At 36.2% G+C, this 19,072-nt stretch overlaps 1 protein-coding gene across 2 annotated transcripts in view; it reads right to left on the reverse strand.

Annotated features, from left to right (window-relative positions):
- Sox21b (SRY-box transcription factor sox21b) overlaps positions 1-19,072 on the reverse strand; it is a 152,467-nt gene that overhangs the window by 60,262 nt on the left and 73,133 nt on the right. The gene's annotated exons all lie outside the window — the stretch shown is intronic.

A 19,072-nucleotide genomic window follows, 5' to 3' on the forward strand; every position in this document is an offset into this window, starting at 1 on the left:
AAGAGTGGCTTTTAGAAGTGTTGTCTATCGCTGTGAACATTGATATGGAATGACAATACATCACCTATTTAACGGTCTTTAGGTCTGCTTGAAAACGATAGCCCAAAATAAAAAAACACTAGAACTAGCTAATAATACTTAGACTACAGCAGGGCCAGCTTCTGGACCTTTTTGTATTCTAATTTGAAAAAATAAATGTATTCGTTGATCACACCAAGGTCATTGCCGAAGTATCTTCCATGAGAAAGTTCATCTATCCTTTGCACTGTTAATTACAATTCAATTGAAAATGTTTCACACCTAGAGGGTTGTGGATATATTCGGTAGCAAGGCGTACTCGTACATAAGTCAAAAGATGCAAAGTGATGTGCCAACTGTCAAATTCGAGAGTATGGAGACTTATGCTTTTCCAAGCTTCAATTTCGAAAGACAACACCATGTCCTTCTAAGGTTGACCCTTCTCCCAGGAAACAAGGGATAATGGGTGCAAGAACTTTTCTTCGCCGCAGCAGCTGTAGCAGAAAAATCTTTTCGCATCACTCTTGGTGGACGATCGCTATTGTGTGCTGAAGAAGCTGTCACAGGCAATTACGATCATATTTGATACAAATACGTTTGGAGTGTCTAGAAAATGTGTTCCTTGTTAACGGGTATGTCGTTACGACTTTTTCCACATCTTCTATTCCGGCATTCACCAACAACAGTCAAGGCAATGAGAGGATGATGGTGGAAACATTGCTAGGTGATGGTTTCTACTTGGTCTTTGATTGGAAAGGTGAACCTAATGTGGACTATGATTACATTGTCGAATTCCTATACTTCCCCTGCTAGTGAATTTCAAGCTTGACCCATTGCCTCGCTTATTTACATACTGTACATACACATACTGTACATATGAGTGCGTGTGTGTGTGGAATGTAATGAATATCCATTAAATGAGACGATTGTATCACAGTATTCCCCATGCAGCTGATATGAAAGGGCAATTTCTATAATTGAAAGAGTCAACAAAGCGGGAAACTTAATCCTTTGATCATAAATAAAAGCCAAAGGGCCAAGCCGTTTATTTCAATGAATTTTCTTCATTCCTGCTGCTTAAGTCGTTATCGTCAATCGAAAGGAAAATTGGTTCAAGTATTGCAATTGTACTCATTCATCTCTTGCGATATATACAAACATATTTAGATTCGCCCTCCAAGGACTCCCACGCATGCTTGGAATTTGTAATTATTCGAAATCGATAAATTATCAGCCGGAAAGTGTCACAGAAAAAGGGTGCACTGACGGAAGAATGCGTATTCATGCTGATTTGCATAACAAGAAAATTGTGAGCAAAGGATATTAATGGGGCTTTGTGCCAAGGGAATATGAGAATCTTACATCACTCATGATGACTCCTTCGATACGACAGCCATTGTCGTATAAAAATTATCAATAATTTCATCTCAATAGCGATGTTAACTAAGTTGTGTGCCCACTATTAGTGGGCATATGCTTTTCGTCGAGCATAATAAATGTGCTACACAGTATGGCGATTTCAGATCATCGAGACATGATGAATTAGTAATACAGTGTGTAATAATACTATGTGTTTTTCATATCCTATATATTTATATATTTTCGTATGACGATGTTTTCTTAACAATGAAAAACTTATCAAAAAAGAAGTAAAAAGTAAATATTTTATAAAAAATGTAAAATCTCATAGAGTGTACAAAATGTTCAAGGTGAAGTATAAAAGAAAACTTTATTTGTCTAGAATTTCCTTCCTCAAAATCGAAAACTCTTCTTTCTGTATATATCATTTTAGCACGATACAAGGAATAGTTTGTTTGGAAAAGTTCTGAAAATATTTTTGCTTGGAGAAAAATGTGTTAGGGAATATATTTTACAGGAGCGATTCAAATATGGCTCAGATATAGATATGAGTCTATATTTAAACCTCAAGCGATATAGCTTGTGTAACCGATATAAGATTGCCTTCTGTCGCATGTGATGGGAATAGTTAATAAATGTGTGTAATATGTAATATGCTCAAACAGGTGGACCAACAAACAATGCTATATAAAATAGGCTCAGATGGTGATTCCCAGACGATCAGGGACTAGTAGACTTTCTGGTGGGTTTCGGGCAGTTATACATTAAAGCTTATCCACGTTTAACACCATGGCCATTTAAAGTTTGGGAAAATAAGTTTCATAGTATCAATTTAACCGAAACCCTCATATGGACTTCTCTTGCCATTTTCTTTTTGATTTATTGTAAACAAAATGGGAAATTGTTTACAGAGAACGGATGACGTCTTCTGTACACGCGGAGAAACATGATTGTCACAATCATATTCGAAGTGCAAAATAATATGATAGGAGCTATTTTTGCGGCGACCATGTAACATTTTAACCTGCAACCATGTTGGCTCAGTGAACATGGTTCTAAGAAATATATAATTGTCCTCATCTAAAATGTTATTATATTGATAAAAAGAAATTTGATTAAATGAAAATACAATGGTCACGATTTAAAATGTTATGGTATTCATAAAAAATGTTTTGATCTTTATGAAAAAACTTTTTTCATCGTCGAAAAAAGGACGCCACTTGAGAAAAGAAAACACAAAATTAACTTTATTTATTTATTTTTATTTATTTATAAATTAATTCATTGTTTATTTGTATTTATAATGCCGTTCAAGCAAACATCATATATTTTTACACACTCTATTTTATTTCAATTTCAACAATAAGTAATTATTCCATATTTACATCGTGCCCATCAAATGTACAAACGCAAACATCATGTAACTGCAAATAAAAATAAATGATCCATACAGCAAAATTCAGAACAAAAACAGGTACATTTTTTCAATTACACTTCCCTTTTTTATATTCACATAAAACCACGTGCCACTTCTGAATAAATAAATTAACACAAAACACAGTAATTCCGTATTCTTCGGTCATTCCAAGAAACAATCAACACACGACTGACGCGCAAAATGAAAATCGTGTGTACCTGTTTAAAGTTTTTATAAAATTCTTTTCGCTGCAAAAAAATTAAAAAAAATTAAATGGTCACAAAAACAATGTACATGGTCTTTATGGCCATGTAATGGTTCTAGACATGTCTATACGTAACCTATAAAAATACTTTTTTCCCTGTAAACAAGTCAAAAAATTGAATGGTCAAGTACATGATTTTCCCGACCATGTAAATAATAAAACATGTTTGCGGCATCTGAGAACCATTTAAATGCTTATTGCCAACATATATATTTTTCTCCGCTCGAAAATTATTTTTACAAAGACAAAATTCATGGGTTTCGCGACAATTACATACTCCAGATAAGCATCAAATGGATGCGGCAACCATGTCAAAACATGTTTTTTCTGTGAATGTAGGAACTATAAACAGCTTCCCTAGACACAATCCCTTGCTGGACATATTGGTTTGGGGGTAAAGAAGAACTCTTTCAACATTTCATGGTGACCATAGTTATTTGCAGTTTCCACGCGCACTCACCGTTATCACTTCACATTTACGTTTATTTCAACCTGATATTGACCAATATGACCTTCATTTGATGATTACTTAATCGATTTTCTTCCACTATCAGACATCCGATTTTAGCTCTTTCTTATTGGACATGCTCATCACACTGTGCGTTTTCAGTTAAGAACAATTCCTTGCTCTCTACTTTTGCCAAGGAAAACAATCAATCATTGACAACATTTTCGCTGATTGATTAGGAGGAAGCACAAGAGGTGGTAAATCATGGGAAGATATAACACTTGTACCAAATTTGTTAAAAATACATTTGGAAATTTTCATATTTGAGATATTTTCATATTTGAGTAATGAAGCAATCGATGCAAATTCATACTACGGAAGTACAATTTTCACGAGTTTTTCTCATTCATTTTTGATGATCTAGAACTTCGCTTCGGGGATAAGAAGCATAGCTTGGGAATAACGATTAGTAATCCTAATGATTATGTAAATATAGCAACAAATATGACAAATAAATATTTTCTTTTCACAAAAATAGTTAAAAATAGTTGATCTAATCAAATCTAATCAAAAAATATTTAGAAATCTAATCAATTATTTTTTTGATTAGTTTTGATTAGATTTGATTAGAAATGCTAATTGTCACTAATTGTGATTAGATTTTTGATTATTTCTAATCTAATCAATTAGTAATCTGAAATTTGTACCTAAATTCAATTCTAATGATTAAATTATTTTATTTATTTAATCGTAATGATTTCTAATTGTAATCGAAATTCCCAAGCTATGATAAGAAGTTATTATTATTTATTTTAAGCTTAATGTCCTCTATTTCATTAAAGCCTTTTCGCGATAAATCTCAAAATAAAAAAAATAATTGGCTCAACCTTACAACTTTTTTGCTTCGAATCTATATCGACCCTAGTTTATGTTAGGTTAAGTATAGGGTCATTCCGTATTTCAGGCTCACTCAGAATATTCAGTACATTGGCTCAACCTTTTTTTGCCTCGAATCTATATCCACCATAGTTTAGCTCAGATAAAGAATCACTCAGTTTATGTTACGTTAGGTATAGTCACAGTCCGTTATTTCAGGCTCAATTAGACTATTCAGTCCATTGTTATAGAACTGTGGTGAGCTTCTCTCCCGTCACTGAGTGCTGCCTGATTCCATATTTCAATTACAATGGACCTCCTTTTTATGGACGAGTTCGAACGGCGTTTCACATTACTGTAAAACCCCTCAGAGAAGTTTCTTAATGCACTCAGTAATGTCACCAGCATTACTGAGAGGGGATAAACTAGCGCTGAAAAACTGTAGAAAATGGTGTTGAACCCAATGACCCATTTTATGCAAAGCGAACATGGTATCCATTGCACCACGGTAGCTCCCGTGGGTTGACACAAACAAATAAAAGATTTCTAAAACTATTGTTGCACAAATTAATTGTTCTTTTGATGATAATTTTTCATACTCGGAAAAATCAATCACGCAATTTTTGGGCTATGCATTTTTTTAAACGCTTGCATTTCCCAACTGCTGTAAATTTGATAGTGTCGAAAACTGGTATGAGACGTTAATAAAAATGGGCCATGTTTTCACAATTTGGCAAATCACGCTTCTAATAACGTATTATGATCTCAGTGAATGGTCGCCATAATTTTACTTAAAATATACTATGGTGGCGTTGGTGATAAAATCGAACTTTAAAATTCTGACAAGGATGCTACATTGGTTTCAAATAAATAAAATGTGAATGCTTATTGGACACATTAAATGGCATATACTTTATATTTGGATACATTGGACAGCAGACTAATATGATCAATACCATATTTGTCCAAACAAATTTGACAATTGAATACACCTCAATAATGCTAACAAGGGATATTGTAATCCAACTTTAGAAATTGGTCCTCCTATTTATCCGCAATGGGAAATGGCTAATACAAATGTATTTTTTCAGGGCTTACAATCGAACGTAGACGTCATCGTTCTCAACGTCTTCAAGCGCTTCAGGTGATGCGTGAAATGGTCATCGTCAGTCAATTTGTATTTAATCCGATTACTTTGAACGATTTTGGCACTAGATCTCAATTCAATTAGGATGTTCCTATTGCCATTGACAACGTGTATTTGTTTAGCACAATGGAAGTCTTAGAAGCTGGATATTATAATGGCTTCCTTTGATGTGGCTCTAGCATCCTTGATGACAATGAGCCATGCTATTTTCTATACGCATAAATGGTAGCAATTGTGCCCATATATGGATATAGAGTAGATGCTTCGCATGTAGGTAGGTAGGTATTATAGGCATGATTGTTTTTTATTATTCATTTTTTGCTAGACTGCCGTCGGAGAAATTTGCTTATCTTCCAATTCAAATTAGGGGAGGGTCCCTTCAGTCGTCCCATTTGTTACGCCAAATATTAATTTTCTATTTTATCTGATCATCTCGCATAACCACATCTGATAGGAAGCTAATAAAAAGGACATTTATTTTCATTTTGGTCCATATAGAAGTGAAACGAAATTGAAGCGACAAGCTGTAAATCCTTCATGACGAGAAAGACACTCTTTGTCTTGGCACAAAAAAATAAATAACAAACAGGGTGGAAAGGGCCCCAATGCTTTCCTTGATTTTGACCCTTACGGCTATTTATCGCAATTGTTCCCATTGTTGAACTTTGTGTATCTGAGGTTTGCTTAAGCTGCCTCTTTCCCATTGTCTACCTCGGTGTATCTTCTTGTACCAATTATACACAAACAAAGTATTACAACCAAACATTCTGCAAATTAACTAATTTTAATTTATCACCCAGAGAATACCGGCTTCAGCATTCAAACGCAAATGGCCGAAGGGGTTGCAAATGGACAAGTTTTCTTGTATTTAAATGGTCGTTCTTCCAAATTTTATTTCTTTTACTTCGTTTGTAAGTGTGTGTGTGATGGTATATCACTGCATTGACCCAGGACAATTATCGCTTTCCGGAGATAATAGACTTTGCAATATATCTACATCATAGAAAATTAGTTAGCTTTAAAGAATGCTTGGAAGTAGAGGTGTGTACGTGACACGAAATTGTCGTGAATCACGAAAAATTTCGTGACTCACGCGTGAGTCGTGATGGCAACGGCGTGAGTGTGCGTGAGTCACGAAAATAATTGTTTTCGTGAGTAAAGAATTTCGGAAAAATACGCTCACGAAAAAAATCCCGCCCACGGTCATAAAACGCTTGCGAAATGAATTCATTTACAATTTTAGTGACACCTGAGATGTTAAGAGTTTAATAACGCTCTCGATTTTAATCATGCTCATGTTTTCAAACGTGTCCCTAACGTAAATTAGACATAAAATTATTCGTGAGTCACGACATTTTTCGTGAGTCACGATATTTTTCTTGAGTTAAGGTATTTTTCGTGAGTCACGACATTTCGTGCGAGAGTGTGCGTGAGTCCTACCAAACAATATCGTGCGTGAGTAAAATTTTTCCCCCGTGAGTAAAATATTACAACTGTAGAATACAATTTAGAAGGAAATATGGTGGCCGATAAGATAACTTGAGACATAAAGCAGTTACAAAACTTAAGCCCAGAGATAAGATCATGGTATAAAGAAAGGTTAAATGAAATCTTTTTATATCTGCGCAAAAATTTCGAAGTTTAAAGGAAAGACATATCACAATGGACTGAATAGTCTAAGTGAGCCTGAAATTTAATCGGGCTGCCACTTTAACCTAACCTAAAGGAAAGACTTGGAGGAGGATATGAAGTTCAAGAGCGCATTTGTGCCAAAATTTACAAATTTTGAGAAATTCTGAGCTATTTTCTGCACCAATAGAAAAAGTTTCGTTATATTAACGAAATGTGTTGTTAAAAGTCAGCCAATGAAACAAATCCGTTAATACAACGAATTATTTCATTAATATAACGAACGTAAATCAACGTAACGTTTCGTGCTATTAACGAATATTTTCATGGTATTTATGAAAACGTTTCGTTATATCAATGAAAGTTTTTCGTTGGCTGACTTTTAATGAAATTTTCTTTGTGTGTGGGAAACCGAATGTAGTATACGCGTCATTTGTTTGAACTAAAACATAATAATTTATATGATCTCAAATTAAGCTAAATTGGCTATAATGCCCTGGTGAGTTCACTGTTTTTTGGATCTGTGATAATTTGGGATGTGGCCGATTCCGGAGTTGGCAATTTGCATCCAATTATTCTTCCTTTAAGTATTTTGGTTAACAAATAAGGAACAGTGAAATAATTGAACCTCCAGTCGTCAAAAACAGGGTTGAAACGATGCCTAGTCGTCTTCAGAATGTCGAAAGACAAAAGACAAGAAGCCTTTAAGATGCCAAACGAAGCCTTTAAGATGCCAAATCTTAAGTTATTTTTTTTTTTTATAATATGAAGGAGTGTCGGAAACATAGTATCCAATTTAAAAGTGAGTACTTAGTTAAAACTTCGCAGAAGTAAAACTGTCAAGATTGAATCATAAAATATAAACATTTTGGAACTACTATATCTCATTATAACTTAGAAGAATACGATCCAGAGCATAAATTTATCAACGTTTCTTGTGATAAAGTGATAACTAAGTGCAGGATATAACGAACCAAATTGAATTAGAAAATTTACAAATATAAGGTCGAAATTTATTCCACTTCCGCATATACAAAGGGTAAATACATACATATGTATGTATGATGAGTGAGATGGAGATGTGGCCTAATACACGGAATACATTTGCATACATGGAAATGTGTATATGCGTTAAGTTCTTCAGAAGTATTTATTGGCATATAGTACAAGCATATTTAAATAAAATCGTATACAGAGGATATCGCATCCATAACCAATTTGGGTGGTGTTGCATTTTTTTTGTGTTGATACGAGACCAAAGACCTTCTCCACTTTTATTTCCATCCATTTACAAACATGAAAACGCCAAAGAGATGAAAATGAACAAGAAGCCCAAATAAACGAAGAAGATGAAAATGAAAACAAACAACCAAATAACAAAAACGACGACAGCAAAAGAAACAGAAACAATCTTTGCAAGCCAAACAAAATGCGTTTTTAGGCGAGAAAGAGCTCTTTTGTTGTCCCATGAAAAATTGTTACCCAAACAATAGCGATAATAATAACGACACCAACAACAGAGGCAGCGGCATCGCCAAGACTAAACGAATGAAGACAGACTTGCGGGCTGGATGGATTGCTGGCGGTTAACAATAGTCCCATTCAGGCAGCGACAGCAACGATTTGAAGAATTTCTTAATGGCGTAAAATAATAAATATTTATTAGTTTTAACTTTGTTCATCTCATCTTTATGAGTTATTTATTGTATACAACATATTGATCTGTATGCCGAGTAAACACACACACATGCTGACATATGGCTTCGTCCCTTGGGGCTGAGAGTTTCGATTTGTTTTGTTCTCCCCCCATCACTTTCGTTGTTCAGCTTTCATAAGTGCCTATGATTAATGTGCGAAAACGTGTTAAGTATAACTGAGATTAAATATTGAGCACACCGAACAGCCAACACTCGCCTGCACACATAAAAAAGCGCACACACAATTGTCCCTCTTGAGACTTTCAGATATGCACTTCCTCACTCAACCAAGACGAGTATCAATCTTCGTACGCAACATCATAGCATACTCATTAGAAGAGAGCTTTTTGTTTTCTTTGAACAACAATGGTGTGTAAATAAATAACAATGAATTTTTGTATTGATCGACGATTATCACTGTCACAGACGAAATATGACCCCGGCCCCGGGAATGATTAACTAACTCATCCGAAAGTTCCAAAGCAGCACAAATAGGTATCGTGTTTAAATTTAGCAGCGATATGTCGAAATATTAGGATGACCCAATTTCACAAGATTGGGCTACTATTACTATTTTTAGTTTGATTACCATAAATATACTTATAATATATTCCACGATATAATTGGAACTATTAACGGGGTTTCTTTCATAAATATTTTATTAGGAAAATAATAAAAAAAAGCACAGATAAACGCAACGAGCCTATTTGTCCCAAAGGTCCAAATATAAAGAATTTAATATGAACGGAGAACTTAATTTTAAGCACAATTTTGAACCTACACAGTCGAGGTTAACGTACACACATAAAAAGAATATGGTCACCCCAAACATGTTTCAGGAGCAAAATATTATTTTTGGACGGTGAACATGGAACATTTTTGTCGCAAAAATTTTGTTTTTTCGGCAAACATATACACGGATGCCGAAATCAAAGACAAGAACATGGTTGCGACAAACATTTTCTATGTTCACCGTCCAAAAATAATATTTTGCTCTTGAAACAAAAATAATATTTTGCTCTTGAAACTGTTTGCGGTGATCATATTCCTTCTCAGAACTGTTTGGATAACAATAAAATGGAGTTCACTAAGCAAACGTAATGAAATAAAAGCCAGAAAATATACATATGTTTCAGTTTTCTTTATTGTTTTACTAGTTAATATCTCCGTTCGGGAAGAAATGCATTTTAGCATTCGTTTCCTTTCACACAATGTGTGTGGTCACCGCTTGGAGAAACCAATAACGTTCATGGACACAATTTCCTTGGCATGGATTTAATTTTATGTGTCGTAATGTGAATGCCATTTTTGCCAAGTGTGATAAGTAGATGGGTCGTGCAATAGAAACCCCATCTAGTGCAACTTGCTTTACTTCAGCTAAAATAAGCTTCATTCGTCTATTCGTCAAATGTAAAACACATTCTTCAATATTAAAATCATTTCTTTTGACAAAAAATGTGACAATCGATAAAAGCCCAACGACAAGTCGAAGTAATATTCTCTGTGTAATCTTTAAAATCGACTTTTGAATTTTTTAAAAACTCGTGGTTTCCCAACTTTTGGTATTGGTCAAAATCTACGAATCGACGTTTTATAGCAATCATAATCGACTAAACGAATTTTAACGAAAAATTCGAATTTGAACTAAGAGAAGACTGTTAGCCCTTTTCATCAAAAAGTGAAGAGTCGACTTTTCAATAAGCACAAAAGTCAAAAGTCGAACATTTCAAATATTTCAACAGTTGAAAAATCGATTTTTCCATTATGGAAGGAGTCGACTTTTTTCATTATGGAAGGAGTCGACTTTTTGAGAATCCCTATGATGGTACTGAATTTTTCATTTTTGATTTGTGACTATTCCTGATTCATTCGCAACTGTGCCCCAAAGAGCCTTAATCCATCCTGTAACTGCATATGCAGCAGTCATGGGACAAACACATAACATACACATGATTATAGACCTATGTCCATTTACAGCTATGTATGCACGGATTGTATTTATTTACTTGCCTATGAGTTGCGTTCAATTTCAATCAACTTCTAACTTTATATTGGAAGTTTGGATGGCTTTATGATTGATAGAAAATCGAATTTCAAAGAACAATGGGAACCAGTTAATAAGATTTCATTGTCCACCATCAAAGAGACCTTATCACAATTTCTCTGTCAAGTCGATTGTGCCACTACGACAATCATCAGTCGTCAACAGAGGCACACACAAGGCACAACGGTCAAAACTAAAAGACAATGTCACAAATCTGCTGACGAATGGCGACAATCTATTGTGGCCGTTAAGAGGTATTTCGGTATTTAAGTTTTGTTCCATCATCCCCCCATGCTTCACGACGCAGCCTCATAGCCCCACTCAATTTAGAAAAGACACTTGGACGTAGTCTCTTGTGTTTTTGTTTTCTTTGGAGCTTAGTGGCTTGACTGTCTATTGTTAGTCTAGCGGAAATCACAATGATCTCTATAAATATTTGAAAATAAAATACCTACACAAACACAGAGGGAAATCTACACAAATGCACACACACACTGACTACAATGGCCATAGACAACAGAAACAAAAGACCACTGAAAAAGATAGACAAGAGCGCGTATTTTCTCAGTTAACTGCCTTTGTGAAGCCCCAGCCAACCACTTGGTCGACCACTTTTGTATTTTTACGTAATTCCGTAATTATTGCAATTATTTCCATTGATTCGTATTTGATTGATGTCTCTCTCCTCGTTTATTGTTGGCACCAAATGGCGAATAGTTTGATTCCTCGAACAAGTGGACAAATGTAAACGGAATGATGAAGGCTTCGTAGCATGGGGTTAGACTTTTGCATTCGAGTAACAGACGTTCTGCTGGCCTGCCTTAGCCCAGCAACGACTAGCCTCTACACAGCCTCGATTTTTAGTCGCTTGTTGTGGTATCACCTCGATGACGAGATGTTATTGTCTGTCGCTTATTATGCCTCGCTTCAATTGAGATATCAAACACTGAAAAATATGATTGATCGACATGTATGTCAGTTGTCGCACCTACAGTGTTACTACCGACGCGTCGGTGCGACAAGCTTCTGCTCCAATACCAAATCGTTCCCTTTTACTCCGTAGTATGACCCAATTTTTAGCGACTCTTTTCCCTTTACTTTGTAAGTATATTTTGGATGACTTGGCCAATTCTCTGGGTTCCCTCTTTAATTAATTTTTTCCCAGCCTAAGAAAGACCGTTTAAGCCATTTAGAGAAATTGAAAGAAGATTTACAAAAATGCTGAGATTAATTACGTCAACAATAGCAATTCAATAATACTTTCCGCCTTACCAGGGTAGGGGCACAGTACACTCAATATTTAAGTTTTCTTATATTGAAATCCCTTCAATTGTTAGCTTGAATACAAACATCGAAAGCACCGTCGTGGAATGGTTACAATGTCTGCCTTGCATACAAAGAGTCATCGGTTCATTCTCAGCTCAAGACCAAAAAGCTAAACCGATATGTTCAAAACGGTTTACATCGGCCCACCTTATGATGTCCATATAGAGACAAAGCATGACAGCTGTAGCTATGACTTAGCTTTTATTTGTTTTTATAGGGACAACTTTTACAACTATAAAGGAATTGATTGGTCTACAAACATAGAGAACCTATATAGAGAACCTTTCCTTCTACGAAAATTGTGTCAAAGGAAAAAAAATAATTGAATTTAATTCCGAATTATTTTTCGAAACTTTCCACAAACCAATGAATTGTGTCCTCTCTATAGAATTGGTGACATTTGTGAGCTCTTCAGCGTTTCCAAATCTGTTTGCTCCGGCTCGGCTATAAAAGAGGGTCCTTTGTCATTGAGCTTAACATATAATCAGCCAGCACTCATTGATAAATGATAGTTAACAAGCGCTACCTTAATTTTCTATTTATGCTTTGATCATTGCATAACCCAACATTTTCGAGTGTAAAAGCTGCTGCCACAGAACGATGACAGCCTTCTGGCCAACATTGCCCGTAGACCATCCTTGAATCGTACGTATGCTGTATGCTGTTTGCTTGGATTCGCAACTGTTTCCTGGAGTTGTGGTGGCCAGTTGCGAACATGTGTGGTATGCAGCAGGCGAATCATATTTGTGCGGAGTGATTAAGTGTGCCATTTTTTGGGGTTAATATCAAGGTAATGATTTAGCACCTTGTTACACTTTGGATACTGAAGTGTACTCCTCTGTATAAGACTGCCAGTGTAGGAGATGTCAGAGTATATACATGGAGTCCGTGTACGACAGTCGAGATTCCGATTGCAAAACAACTAGACCGCCGGCAGAGAGATTTATTTTTTGGCCATACGTATTGCACCCCCCGCCCACACACTCATACATGAACTTCATTGCTGGTTATGCGATGCTAACATATCCCTCGACCATTGGTAAAGCATACGACAATCCTATTGGCAGCGTACAAGTGCTTATGCAGTGATGGTGCGACAGAAAGGATAGTGCTCTTAATTAAAATCAGATTGGACACGTCTATGGGATTCATATTCGATCAGAGTGGAGAGCGCTTAATTGAATTAGTGAACGCATTTTGAATGTTGTGATAGCCATTGTAGTCCCATGACAACTACTGACAGTCGAAAATGAGCATTGATTGCACAAGATAAATATACCACTATCCATAAACATCGCTGTTCCATGTGGCCAGCACAAAAGCAGAGTTCTTAAACGATCGCACTTGCAGCCAGGAACAATCTGAACCTCCCCAAAAGCATCGTTCTGATCGTTCCTTGCGCTATGGATCTAACACACACAACTAATCGTCCCGACCCCCCATTAAAGGAGTTCTAGCGTGCTTGACTCAACCAACGGGTAGAGTATCTCCATTGATTGGATTAACCATTATTCATGCGAAGCGATGCGATTGTGTTATGATGAGTATACTTGATAGACTCATGAAGGACGGTGCAGTGTGTGAGAGAGGGGGATGCAGAGCATCTCATTAGGTTCCATTCTCCCTAGTTGGGTCAGCTAGAATGATTGTGTCCGATGTGTTGTGTCATTGTATGACCGGCTTTTTGTTTGCCAAAATGTTTGTCTTGATTTGATTTCTCCTTTGTTGTCAGATCACTGTTGTGAAGCAGCATTGTTGACCACATAAATGTGGATCCACCAAAGCACCCTCACTATTTGACTCCATGTAAATAATTGGTAATCCCTTGAATTAGGAGGTCAGCGAGTGGCCGACTTGTTGCCTGCTCAGACGCTATGGAACCACACTGTCTGGGCATTCAGGCAAGCGCATATTCCCATCGCGGATACATTTGAAGGTTCGTGTGTATACCAATCACCCCAAGCGAACGAACAATCTCTCCACATCCATACAATGACCAGCATTATGCATTCTGATATGTCAGTCAATTTTTAAAAATGCTTGTCACAGCACACTTCTTTTCTACTCCAACTTTCGATATTGCTTTGTGGGTTGGGATATTCACGATCACGGCAGTCCCCCAGCTCATTTAACAACTTTTTACTTTCTTACAGATCAATTTTGGAATTAAGATTGAAATATTGTACTGCTCGTCATGTAATTGAACAGATTTATTGGCATGCACACCATGTAATACCAAATTGAGGCAAGTGCTAGACTGTTTCTTCGGAATCAAAACAAATGATTTGTTTTTTTGTTTGGGTAACATATGCTGACTACGTTAAGGCCGACTAACCAAACATGTTTAAATAAATCTGTAATATTATTGAAGTCGTCCTTAAATTCGATGATCTTTTTGGAAGTTTATCACATACTTGGTTTTTTTGGTTTTGACTCACCTTTGGTGCGATATTCCGCCTATTGATCGCGTGTTCCCGGAGTGGAAGCGTTAATACAAGACTTGTCATCAGTTAAATTACGTTTCAATACATCCCAATAATACGAATACTTACTATTTTACATTTTAATGTAACATTTTAAAACCTTTTTAAACCAAAACTAAAATCTTCAAATTTTCTTTATGACGTACATTTTTTTTTTAATTTCAAAAAAAAAAACAACATCTTCAAAATAATTTGTTACCAAATGTTTTGAAGCATACGTATCAGAGTAAGATATTCGTAAATCCACAAACGCATGCGCAATGAAGCCTTCATGCCATTACTTAAATGGCAATTTCATGCAAATTTGTTAAAGTTTACGACCTGGTAGATGAATGCCGCCCACTTAAAAGCTCGCAGCAAACTAACAACAGGCTTTATTTGCATAACGACATTAACTACTCTAAGGGCATCCTCCTACGATGTAAAATGTGATCGTGCCAAAATACAATTAGTACTGAATGATTCTTCTCTGTTACACTATAAAAAATCCGCATTTTAGGTTATTAAAATGAAAAACTTGTAAAAGACGAGAGAGTATCTTCAGGGGGTCATCAATTCAAGCACGAGGAAAGCTGAAAACAATAGGGCCACAGATACATAAGGTATTATATATAAAGAATGTTTTTCATAGGTTTCGGTGTAAAAATTAAATGCAATCATGAAATGTTCATAAACTAGTATAACATGTTAGGGGCATATGTTAATATGTTAGAACATGTTTTGTTTGTGACATTACATTTTCATAAATATAATGTTTTTGGTTGCAGAAATTTCGTATAATCATTTATATAACGCATAGTATGTAATGCTACCTTAAAGACAAAATATTCCTTTATTGGTACTCTAAGATTTCACTGGCAGTTAGCGTTTATTGGATATTGACTCCATATAGTGCGAATTTCCGACATTTTTCTCAGTCTATAAGGAAACATAAATAAAAAAAACCGCCTTTACAATTCTCTCTCTGTGTGTAAATACAGGAGCTCGCGATAATTTACATATGTACTCAAATTTGATTTCAAATAGACAAATATGACATTATGGAAGGCAAATACTTAGAGGTTCCTATTTCCTTAGAAAAATGAAAGATCGATCTTTAATTTTCTTACCAGCATTCGCACTCCAAGAAAGTTAATTAAAATGGGATTACATAGGAGAGCGAGGAAAAGTGCCTTGCATAACAATCAAAACAGCAAATAACAAACGGACGGACGGGTGAAAGGAGCGATCATGCAATATCCATCAGAATGATGGATGAGCAATCCACTCAGTTTTGCAGTGATGTAATCTATGTGGAAACCTCAATGTGATGCCACAAACTGACAGATGCAAATACAATTGCTTCCTGCAAATAAAAATGTGTCACAGTAAAGTCACCCTGGACGAGAGAAGAGTAGAGCAATGGGAAAGGCGCTTCGCTTTGCCATCCGAGGAAAATTAGAAAAATGTAATTGCCACACATATCCATGGATGCACGATGCGCAACAAAACCAAGAAGATGCAAAAGGTGTTTGCTTGCTACGTTCGCCCTTATGGCCTCGCCAATGCAATTAGGAGAAAAGTCAGTACGAGGAGTTGAGGAAAATGTCATCAGAAATCTTTTGGAACAAATCTACTCTACGTATTTGTCATAAAACACACATACATACGCACATAAAAGCAACGAACCCATTCATTTACCGCGGAGTATCATAGAGATATTCGCAAACCAAATAATCAATTTCAATCAAGAGAATACTGTTTCCGTTTTGCGGACTACAAATATGCCCACACGGATATGATGCATTTCCTTTTGCAATCGGGGATCATCTTTAAGAACGTTGGACAACCATAAGAAAGCAATGAAACAAAGCGCAGATGTAAGATGTCACCATGAATGGGACTATAAATGCGAATAGGATTGGCATAAACCTTTGCAATTACATGCTCGCAAATTTCTTCCAATTCAATTCAATTAAAATTGAACCCTTCGACAATGTCGACGACGACAACAACAACAGACATCGCAGACACCACCACATCGATTCGATCGCTGAAATATCAAAGAAATTGCTCGGAAAACCTTTGACACACATCAAAGGCCAAGAATACCCCACCCCACCGCATCCATAATGTGAGCAAAAAAAGGAAGAAATCGACAACCCTTTTCTGTCGCATCGTCTTCGTCCTTTAATTAAATTTAGTGCTGGCTGCCTTGCAAAAATAACGGAAATGTCAAAAATCAAATGGAAGATCACAATGCGAAGGTCGTCCTGCTCCGTTTGCCAATCGAACAATGGCGTTAATGTGCTCTAGAAACAAATTTATGAAAGGACCATTTAACCCATAATACAGGTGAAGAGGCAGACAGCCATCAATGGAATTCGCAAAGCAATCACAGCGATAAAAAAGAAAACAATTTTAATCATTTCACCCTTCCGCTTAAGCCGTTCACTGGTCCCTCCAATCCATCCTACTCGCTTTAATTGTGTGAAAGGTAGCGAGATTTACACAATTGTCACTTCTTTGATGTCGATGTCGATTTTAATTTTGATTTTCATTTATGCCAATGCCAATGCTTCGATTGCTGCTTTATTCTCTTTGCAGTACTTTCCCATGGATTTTAATGGATGGGAAAAGGATGAAGGATGCCGTAGTAAATGGGATGCATACATCGAAAAGACAACTGTAGATTATGAAGAGCTGGACAACCGACATTTGGGCAATTACACTTAATTTGGCTTAAGTCTAATCCATGCTCAAGCGACCACTTATTCATTATTTGCGGTCAGTGGTACAAGCCCTCTCCAGGAATTGGTAAACAGGATGAGCAGGAAGATGAGCTTCCATCTTAATCCATCGATAGACACAAACGTTCGAGGGTAACCCACACAAGTCAGAAACCTAGACACAAGTCCAATACTGATTGTCCAACTCAATGAGGAATCAATTGTAATCGATAGATTATGATCATGTGGACTGTTGTTTAAGAAAAATCCGGCAGTGATAGCTGTCGGGCCCATGGACATCTGGACTGCAAGGGGATCTGCAGTACTCATCCGTGTACATATCTGATGGTTTGGAATTTCCTACGCACCTACCATAAGCAAGGAGAGGATCATGGGATCATGTGGACAGTGTGGTGTGGTTGGCTGTACCTGTCATTGTTGTGTTTTCCCAGATTGTTTGGAAAATCCCAAAACAAATGAAAACATTGATGAGTCAGAGCGGACAATGGAAACGACAAGTCATAATGGAATTTATGTAAAGATATTATCGATCTATGGTCTTCGTTAAGCCGGGAACAATGGCCATATATTCCGTTCATCTTTGTTTCGCTCAAAAGCAGGTTGAGTGTTTGTCCCTAGATTTTCGTTTCCAAATAGGCGACAGTTTGTCTGGCACAACGTTCCATTTAACTGATATCTATGCCCAGCATTCAATATGCATTTAAACATTCGACCATTGTTCACAGTCCATGGAGCGTCATTCACATTAATCGTTTCTTGAACATTACAAAAGAATGATTCCATTCCTTTTTATCCCCCATTCATTTGTCCCCTATTAATAAAGAGTGCTGGCATCATTGTTATTTTTTCAGACGAGAGGAAACATCGGGATTAAAGATAGCTTATCCCATTGGTCCATGGCTTTTGCTTCTTCCTATGGGGTCATCAATGACATAAGGCCGCATAGCTAAGTTGATCGTCCATCACCCGTCTAACAATCTCTTGCCCGAGTAATTGATCCAATTACAAAGGTGACAATGCTCATCATCATCTTTATTTAGTCACTGAATTGTCGGATATCGGATAATTTACCAAAAGAAAATACATAAGAATGTCTATATATACACGGAAAAACACACACTTTTGGTTTCTTATATGCATTTTTTTTCTTATAGACAATCATTGTTCTTAAGAAAAAGAAAGTATGGTGTTTTTTATTAACTTTCTTATATGCATATTATTCTTATATGAGATGTGCTTATATCCGTTACCTACTGTATAACGTTATCCGAACGATAATGCCCGTGTCCAACTTTCCGAGACTTTTCACCACGCTGTAAGATTACTTACAAACACAGACATTCCGTCCGGATACCTTATAGTATTGACAAAATGACAGAAGAGCAAAAATAAATATGAAAACGATTGTAGTTTGATAAAAAATTGTCAATTATGGATAAAAAGGGCAGTGATTGAGAAACATTTCATATTTCTAAGTTAACTGATTCAAAAACAAGCTGCTTTTTGCCCCTAAAACCGAACATTGTACCCACCTTAATGTAGCAGTAACGGAGCTTCGTAATTGCATATATTTGTACCATATCAAACAGATCGACCATTAAATATCTATTACTAGAATTGCAATTTATTTTTCG

This window comes from Haematobia irritans, chromosome 4 (genome assembly GCF_050003625.1).
Source record: "Haematobia irritans isolate KBUSLIRL chromosome 4, ASM5000362v1, whole genome shotgun sequence".
NCBI classification, from domain to species: domain Eukaryota; kingdom Metazoa; phylum Arthropoda; class Insecta; order Diptera; family Muscidae; genus Haematobia; species Haematobia irritans.